This window comes from Sinocyclocheilus grahami, unplaced genomic scaffold, assembly GCF_001515645.1.
Source record: "Sinocyclocheilus grahami isolate Dianchi unplaced genomic scaffold, SAMN03320097.WGS_v1.1 scaffold852.1, whole genome shotgun sequence".
Taxonomy (NCBI): Eukaryota; Metazoa; Chordata; class Actinopteri; order Cypriniformes; family Cyprinidae; genus Sinocyclocheilus; species Sinocyclocheilus grahami.
Genome location: NW_015506031.1, coordinates 179,657 through 189,679, shown reverse-complemented (window position 1 = coordinate 189,679; position 10,023 = coordinate 179,657).

The following is a 10,023-nucleotide window of genomic DNA, read 5'->3' as shown; positions in this document are numbered from 1 at the left end:
CATATATACACACACTCACACACACACACACACACACACACACACACACACACACACACACACACACACACACACACACAGCCATTTACAAACACCTGGCACAGTGTCAAACCTTAGTGAGCTACCTGCCAGCATTTTTGGCATCATTTAGGCTCAATCCCAATGTCTGAAACTGTAGCCAACAAATTATGCTGCCTCCAAAAATGTTTATTTTGGTAAAAACCAGAGACAGCAACTCTTACACAAACAACCTTTTTGTATGATGCAATCCCACAATGCTTTGTAACAAGCTCAGCCTCTCATTGTAATTCAGTAGTTTATTATCAGTAGCCTAACAGTTGACAGGAAATTATTTCTATTAATATTATCACAAAATGCTGCTAATAATATTACAAAATGTGCTAAATATTTCTCAGAATTTATCTCAACACAGTTCTCTTTTCTCTATTCATGTATACACATAAAAAATTTATTTAGAGGTAAAGAAGGTACAAAGGTATCCCTTTTGAGGGTACTGTCCCAGTGACAAGCTGTTGTACCCTTAAAGGTAAAATTTTTGCAAATTTTTTTCTGAGAGTGTATCATTTTAATTGAGTTGGTAATACATTTCTTTGTACTGGATGCAACAACAACATTCTACAAGATTTATTGTGGCTCCCCTCTGCATTTGTACGCCCCTAGAATAGCTCCCACTTTTCACCACATTAACTACAGCCCCTAGTAGACAAGACGGCGACCCTGTGCTTTCTTTCTTTCTCTCACTCACAAGTTTAAATGTCATGAAGCTGACAGTGAAACAGTCCCACCTCTTCCATATGCACATACACAGGCCTGAAAATTCCTACTTCTAGAGAATTTGCTTCATTTCATCATTACATGATCAAGACACTGGGCGGAAACCTCTCTCTAGCTTTCAAATGTCACTGTAGAAATACATATATCAGTTATCGCAGACTCCATTCGAATCAATACAGACCACACCCAAACACACACTGACAAATGCGCGGAGAGAGAAAGAGGATAGTCGCTGAGAAAGATCGAGAGAAAGTTGCATAAAAGGCGAGAGATGAAGGAAGGAGTGTCACGACAGAAACAAGAGAGTGAGAAAGACAAATGCAGATGCACTCTAGACAACAACACCCTTGCAAAATTCACTTTGCTCAAAACAACACTATGCTCTTCAAGTACATGTAATTTGAACATACAATATCTGTCCTATCACTAACACATTTGTTGTCTTTTGTGGCATTACCACACTTTTTGAGCAAGCAGGAACAGTGACATTAAAAAAAATAAAAAATAAAAAGAATAAGAATAATGAAATAAATAATAATAATAATAATAAAATATTTGGTGCATATGTGTGCATGTGTAAAACATTTTTAAAAAAAAGTATATTATATAGATGAATAAATATGTTTTCCATCAATTTTCTCTTCGATATAGGCCATTTTTGATGCTTGCACCTACATACCAAAATAAAGGAACTACATCCTCCTATATCCTCTCATACTACTGTATGATATGACTTTGTTATCTACACCAACAGCATACAGTTCATGATGATGAATCCATTCACTCACTGCTTTAGAGTCTGAATCATCTTAAATGAACTAGAAAGAAAAGAAAACACATTTAAAGAAATCAAATTTAAAGTAAGCCTGGTGACTCTGAATCCAGAAGCTTCTTATTCTTAGCCCAGCTCATTTGATTCTGCATGTACTCTGGAGAAAAGGAAGGACATGTACAATGAAAATTAATGTGACTAGAAGATATGAAACTGAGTGCACTCTAATTCTATTTGAAGTTGCTAGTTCCCAGTTAGGGCCTCTGTCTCATTCCCTTTGCTGGTCAGGGTTTAGTTTAGTCTCTTTCTTTCGAATCAGGTGGTTCTTGGGCAAAGTAAGCTGCAAAGTGGACCAGAATTTTTTCAGAGAGCCAAAAGTCTGGATAAATGTCACCGATGTCTTAATGACCAAATGTCAGATCAGTTTAGAGAGAATCTATAAACACTCCATTTCTTGTTAGTGGGTTGAAAATAGCCTGTTCATGAGTATCGGTTTAGAGACTTGACTTGCATGACTGTTTCTTACAGCAGAACCACTTTTTTTTTTTTACATGCCAGGGATGCATTAAGGACATTCAAAAGTTTGGGGTCTGTAAGATTTATTTCATGTTTTTGAAAGATGATTTTAATTACAGCATTTGTATATGCCATTTTAAAGCTGTAAGGAAACAAATCTCAATTTTCCATGCATCAAGTATCAAGATTTTAAATGATTGCATTTTCAAAATATATCGCACTGTCATAATGTGATTTGGATGCAGAGGAAATGCTCTGCAGTCACGTGAGGCGGTTACTAAAACACCAAATCTATTGTGTGGTGGAAAGAGCCACTCCCTAAAACAACTGATAAATAGTGAATCATGTGACTTCAAATGACGTGCTTTGCCGACTTAATTCTGCCTGATAATGAGAAAACTATAACTTCAGCCTCACTGAAGGATGCACCTAAGAGGAAAATTGAAAAGTGAAGGTGAGTATTGAAGGATTGATAAAAGAGACTGAGAAGGAAAGAGGGAAGGATGGATCAATAAAAGTTCGCAGACAGCAGACGGGATAGCAATCACAACAGAGCATCAGCAAGTCTCCGTAAACACACTCTACTCAATTTGCTCTCTGGGAAGGGCAGGCTATTGTGTGATGAGCCATTCTGTCTGCCCTCTCCTTACATATGCTTTCAAGTAGCACACAGCACAGGACATTTCCTTGGCAGACACGTAATTCTTGGGACGCTTCCATCTGTTAGGGTGTGTGAGGGCTTTATATGTGCATAGTGTATTTCCATCACCTCTACTTTTTCACACAAACTGACCTTAAGACTAAAGCATCATGTCTGTTGGTTTATCCATCCTTCCAAGGACTTGGAAACCATTTAAAATTTCTACTTTTTAAGAGACAATCGTTACTTCTCAAGGTCCAGTGCCTTAATGCATCCACCACATCTTTCAAATTGTTCCTAATCCATCCCCCCCATCTGTTTTTCACTCGTCCTCAAGCCGTCATTGATCCATTTTCCATTCTTGCGGGAAGTCCTGATTGGTTTTTCATAAATATTTTAAAGCATGAGATGTAACTCTCACCCTCACCCCTAAAACAATTGACAATCAAGTGGGTTAAGACATGGGCACTACAGGCAAAGCTATTGTTTTTTCTCTCTTTCTATCACTAGTTAATTTTGGCCTATTTTGCTCTTGCTTTTTTGAGTTTTTTCTTATGCACTGAGACAGAAATCTCCACATGCATGCACCATATATCATTCGCTTGATTTATGTAACTTTTTTTTCTGGCTTTTGACAGTATTTTCTGATTTATGGAGTAATAAAAAGAGATACCCGAAATCCCCACTATTAAAACCTTTCATTCTAATATGTCAACAAAATTAAACCTGGCTTTATCCAGTGTTCAAATTTCTGTTCTGGAAATGCATGTAAATTAGTGCATATTTAATCAGATCATGTCTCCTTTGCATATTTAACATAGCATTTCAGTAAACCTGTAATACAAAATAAATACTTGAAATGTACTTTGATTAATCAGCTGGGGTAAGTGTGGCGATATCTATTAGTTACAATTTTATAATAAAAATAGCAGCTCATGTTTTTACTTTTTTCAGTACATAGCATTACACCAAATCCAGATAAACATAATTTACATCCTGTATCTTGGCTTAGTTTTAAAGAAAACAAGCTTATGTGAAGACAGTGCTGGACAGCGAGGTTTTAGTCATTTAGTAGACGCTTTTATCCAAAGCGACTTACAAATGAGGACAATGGATGCAATCAAAATCAACAAAAGAGCAATGATATACAAGTGCTATAACAAGTCTCAGTTAGCATAATGCAGTACACGAAGCAAGTTTTTTAAAAATAATTTAATAAATAAAAAGAAAACAAATAGAATAGAAAAAAATTAATCTTTAAACAGTTTTCAAATAAATTTTACATGAATACAATGATAACTGCTAATATTTCATGTTATTAGACCACCCACAGTATGTTCAGTGATCACCTGATGCATATTACACACGGAAACAGCAAGACCATATTTACTGTTTTCATTTAAAAAAAAATTGTTATTTTAGTACATCAAATTAAACTTAAAGAAAACGAGAAATCTTGCCTACATATAGTTAACTATATACCCCTGCAACAGGAACACTTTTGAGGAATTTCTCCAAATTTGAATGCACTTAGTGCTAAGTAAACTAGATATATGAACATAACAAGAATGTCTGTGAAATGATCAAGCTTTATGATTTGTAGTTATTTTTTGAGAGAACATTCCGTTTACAAAGTCTCCAGAGTCTTCCGTTTTTTTTCTGAACAGCCATTTGCAGATTGTATTTGAATTTGAATATATATTTATCTATATAATTGGTATCAACCATTTCAGATAAACCTGCCTCTAAACAGCACACAAAAACAATTGAACTGTGGCCAGTCCCTTAGCATTTCAAAAAGCCTATCGAGGAATTCTTAATTAAGTAATTGATTTTAACATTTAAATTGATTTTAAACCTTTAAAGACAGACCTACTCTAAGCTACGAGGTTGTTAATCGATGATTTATACTTCTGTTGAACCCATCAGCCTGCATAGAATTTCTGTTGAAAAAATACATTAACCATGATGCTAAAAAATCTCCACCAATCAAAGAATCATAACAAATTGCGCCAAAAGAACTTTCTAGCGCCTGCCTACTCCCATGAAGCATCTTCCTATGATCTAAAACTACTTAAACATTTTGCAATCATAGTAAAATATATTGTTTCTACATACATAATCATCTTTAAATAGTCATTATCTATCCGGAGGAGAGAGAGAGAGACTGAGTGAGTGAGTTGTGGACAAATAGAGGACAAGAAAGAAATGTAAGATCTACACATTGCATAGAACCTGTCCAGATAGTTTTGGCTATAAAATGAATCACAGCTGAAATTAGTGCTATAAATAATTAAGTATAATACATGAATTCACACAGGAAACAGCAGAATGTTGGCAACTTGGTGATATATTAACGAGAAAACGTCAAAGATATTAAGCCAGATTGATAATTCTACTCTGTAAAAAAAGACTATTAGTTACTTTGGATGAGAACTTGAAGGGGTTGCAGAGTTATAGAGCATCCATTAGCCTCAAGCTAATGCAGTATGAGTGAATGAAAAGGGTGGAGTCCTTTCAACACCAGACACACATTAATTTTCTTCAGTTAATACAAGAAATTCGAACAGAATTATTCCTCTTGGATCTAAATCTTTAAACAGTTTTCAAATAAATTTTACATGAATACAATGATAACTGCTAATATTTCATGTTATTAGACCACCCACAGTATGTTCAGTGATCACCTGATGCATATTACACACGGAAACAGCAAGACCATATTTTCTGTTTTCATTTTAATTTTTTTTTAGTTATTTTAGTACATCAAATTAAACTTAAAGAAAACGAGAAATCTTGCCTACATATAGTTAACTATATACCCCTGCAACAGGAACACTTTTGAGGAATTTCTCCACATTTGAATGCACTTAGTGCTAAGTAAACTAGATATATGAACATAACAAGAATGTCTGTGAAATGATCAAGCTTTATGATTTTTTATAATTTTTTGAGTGAACATTCTGTTTACAAAGTCTCCAGAATCTTCCGTTTTTTTTCTGAACAGCTATTTGAAGATTGGATTTGAATTTGAATATATATTTATCTATATAATTGGTATCAACCATTTCAGATAAACCTGCCTCTAAACAGCACACAAAAACAATTGAACTGTGGCCAGTCCCTTAGCATTTCAAAAAGCCTATCGAGGAATTCTTAATTAAGTAATTGATTTTAACATTTAAATTGATTTTAAACCTTTAAAGACAGACCTACTGTAAGCTACGAGGTTGTTAATCGATGATTTATACTTCTGTTGAACCCATCAGCCTGCATAGAATTTCTGTTGAAAAAATACATTAACCATGATGCTAAAAAATCTCCACTAATCAAAGAATCATAACAAATTGCGCCAAAAGAACTTTCTAGCGCCTGCCTACTCCCATGAAGCATCTTCCTATGATCTAAAACTACTTAAACATTTTGCAATCATAGTAAAATATATTGTTTCTACATACATAATCATCTTTAAATAGTCATTATCTATCCATCATTTTTATTTAGATTGACATTCTTCATTGACATGCTTCATGAGATTGTAGGCCTTTCCCTCATTAAAACTATCAAGTTCACAGTTTTGTACCTTTGTCTTTTTGTTTGATTTTCAAATGTTCTGAAACCAGACTGGTTGCTGTCAAGGAGGTTGTTCTGTGTGAGAAAGGCAGAGACTTGGTTGAACACAACTTGTTCAAGTGTTTTTGCAATGAAAGGTAGAAGGGAAACCGGTCTGTAGTTCTCTAAAAGGGATGGGTTAAGGGTGGGTTTCTTTAGTGGGGTTATACGAGCCTGTCTAAATGTTGAGGGAAAAACACCAGTGTGAAGGGATATGTTAATTATTTGAGTGAGTGCAGGTACAACTACAGGAGAAATGGCTTGAAGGAGATGAGATGGAATAGGATCGATTATATCTCACAATTCTGAGTTTATTTCTGAGAAAAAAATCTGAATTGTAGGACTCAGAATTGAGAAAAGAGCTTTGCAAAGCATTGTCAAGGCTGAACATTTGAATTCATACCAGCTAAATCTGACAAAAGCACTTGGCACAGGGTGCAACCATGATGTCAGAGCGGAAACAGTGAGAAGACTGATTTAGGATACATCAGAATGGAGAGATGAAAGGCTAATTTAGACCTAGAGTTTAAATGTAGTTCAACAGACCATGAAGAAAAACCCACCAGGCATTAACCCTGACAGCTCAAAAAGTGAAATAATAAAGAAAATAGGGTGGAAAATATCTCTGGGAAAGCTCAGGGCAACAAATCACACAGGCTACAGCTTTGAATGACACGGAAGGGCATCTATGCATCCATGCAGACAAGCTAATGCCCTACATGACTCAGCCAGTCCATCACTTATTTATGGCTGTTTTTTATTGATGAACTGGCTTATGAGATTGCAAATAAGCAGATGGGCAGGGTGAGTGAGGCTAAGCTTGTTATTGTAGGGCTCTTAAGAGGGTGTGATGAAAAAAAAACACTGTTTGGATAATTTCTATTTGTATTTATTTAACCAGCTCTGCAGGGTCATCAGCTGTGATTTCATGCATAAAAACACCACAGTTGATAAACTGAATCTCAAGCAGTGATACTTGGGAAACATTCCAGAATGGCACCTAAGGATCAAAACAATTCAGCTCAAACTGTGCAGTTTGTCAGGTGTGAAACCTCACTGGCAGTCAACACACACGGTCACTACAGCATCACGTATAGGCTGGACCAAGACGAAAAGCGACTGCAATATATACATGGGGAAAACAATGTAAAACAATGTAAAAATGGCAAAATCCTTTCAGCTCACCATAAACCTATGAGTATGGGAAGTATGAATTGTAAATGTATGGTTAAAATGTACATTATATTCAAGATAAAACATTTTGCAAGTAAAAAAAATTCACCTTATTGGCGACATTACAGTGAAACACAAAAAGGAAACATGAATAGTACTTAAACATGAATACTGGCTATAGTTTATGCATAGGCTTGCCATGATAAACTTTGGTTGTAAGTGTATTTTTACAGCAATTCAATTTCTACAGTTACAACTAAAATACAATTTCTGTAAAGCAGAATTTTTAGAGATAGATAGATAGATAGATAGATAGATAGATAGATAGATAGATAGATAGATAGATAGATAGATCTGCCTCAACGTGTTAATGTATTTACAGAAACAACGCTGCCACGATGAAATTAAACAGGCTACATTGCGATAGTCAACTGATGGCTTGGAAAGATTCGGTAACCAGGACAACGCCTCATCCTCCGCATCATGGACCACAACACCGCGAAACACGGGTGTCACGCTCGCCCACACATACTGAACATCAGAAAGCGGAATGTTTCGGTCATTTTGCACACGCACACACTGACCTGGCGGATGCGGTTCTGGTGGGGTGGAGAGCTTTCATCGGGTGAGGTATTGTTGGAAGAGGCCATCCTCACGTCTCGGACGGAGCCGCCCCTGCTCTGACTTTCTGCCGAGCTTTTTGACATTCAGGCTCAGCGCGTGATGATGTCCTCGAAACGGAATCTGGCTGTCCCGACACTGCGGTTGTCGAGACCCGTGCTCCGGCCTCAGATGACAGGGCTGAAGCTCCGACACATGTTGTGGTTGTATTCGAGAATGGGAGACAGACGAACGTCCTGTGGCGTGACGGTGCGGTGCGGGTCTCACGCGCGGTGTCCTGCGGCACTCCTGCTGCTCACATGCACAGGCACCGATGCTGCAGTGCTGAAACACTGACCGTGAGGGAGGATGAATGAGGCTAACTAACGATAAGCCAGAGATAAATCTACGATGGTGTAAGAAAGGCGCAATATGAGCGTTCTCATCGCTGTGTTTAGTAGCCGCCTCCCGTGCTCTTCTCTCTCTCTCTCCCCCTCACTCCCCTCCTCCATAAGCCAAACCTCCACTTGCACATGACGAGGCAAAATCAAAATCGATTTAACAGATTGGATTTTTGAATATATAGTAAACCCAAAGGTATCTGGACACATGAGGCACACCTAAAATGATGTATTTCATAACGGCATTTGATAGCAAATTATCAAACCAAAGTTGTGTGCAAAATAAATGATGCTATATTTCATCAGAGTTACACTGTAAAAAATTACCGTGAATTTAACGGTAAAAGACTGTAAAAATGCTACAGTACAAACCTGTTAAATGGTTAACGGTAAATTCCCCAACTATATACGGTGAAAAACTGTATTGGACATTACATGTATTGGACATAAATTTTACAGTAGTATACCGTTTTTGGAAGTGAAAAATACAGTATAATTTACAGTGAATAACCGTAAATTGACATTTCCATTATTCCCTGCGTTACATTTCAAATTTGATGTTTTTGTTGTTGAAATAACTATGTTTCTTAGTTTTTTCTTATCAGTTTTGTATATTAGGGTTGTGTGTTACACCTAATGTTGTTAAATGAATGTTTATTGCATTATTTGGTGTTTAGCGTTTGTGTGAATGACACTGTCCACCTTCTATGTGTTATTATTTAAAAGCTGCTGGTGATGGGCTTTGGTTCATCAGGTGACTTTCTCATCACCACCTGCATTTGGTGGTTATCAGTGTATTACAAAGGTACGAAACAGATTTCAGTACTTCAATAGGTTGGTATATTAACATTATATCAGATAATGAAATTACGGTATTTAACTGTAAATTTAAGTTAAAACCGTAAATCCTAAAACATTGCTACCGTATTTTTTACAGTAAAATTCCGGCAACCACAGCTGCCGTTTTTTTACCGTAAATTTTACGGAATTTTTTTTACAGTGCAACTAAACAGCTCCTTTATTCCTGTAGGCAATTGAATAGCAGGTTTCCATTGTTACCCCAAATAGCAGGGCAAGTTGTCATAAAACATCATGTTAAATGAACCGTAACTGTAACAAAAAGTATCATAAAATAGCTTTCCAGCCAAACAGATTAAAAATAGATTTATAAAATATAAATTTATATTTTATATAAAAAATATACATTTACACCGGAATTAACAATTAGCCTCAGTATCTCTTATGTTCATCCGAGTATGTAATGTCCTTTGACTTGGCATTACAAAAGTCCCTCTCTAAAAAAATTTTCCTACTGAATATTCTGTTGTATTCTGAGATGTCACATTATGCAAGTAAAATGCTTTTTTAGGCCACTGAAATCTGGATTTACTATTCTGATAATAAAGATTTACATTTGCAGTGTAAGCACAATCATAGCAATTTTATGTATTATGATCACTTTCATTTTCAAACAGCACAAGCAATAAAAAAAGCACAAAAATATACACTTTATT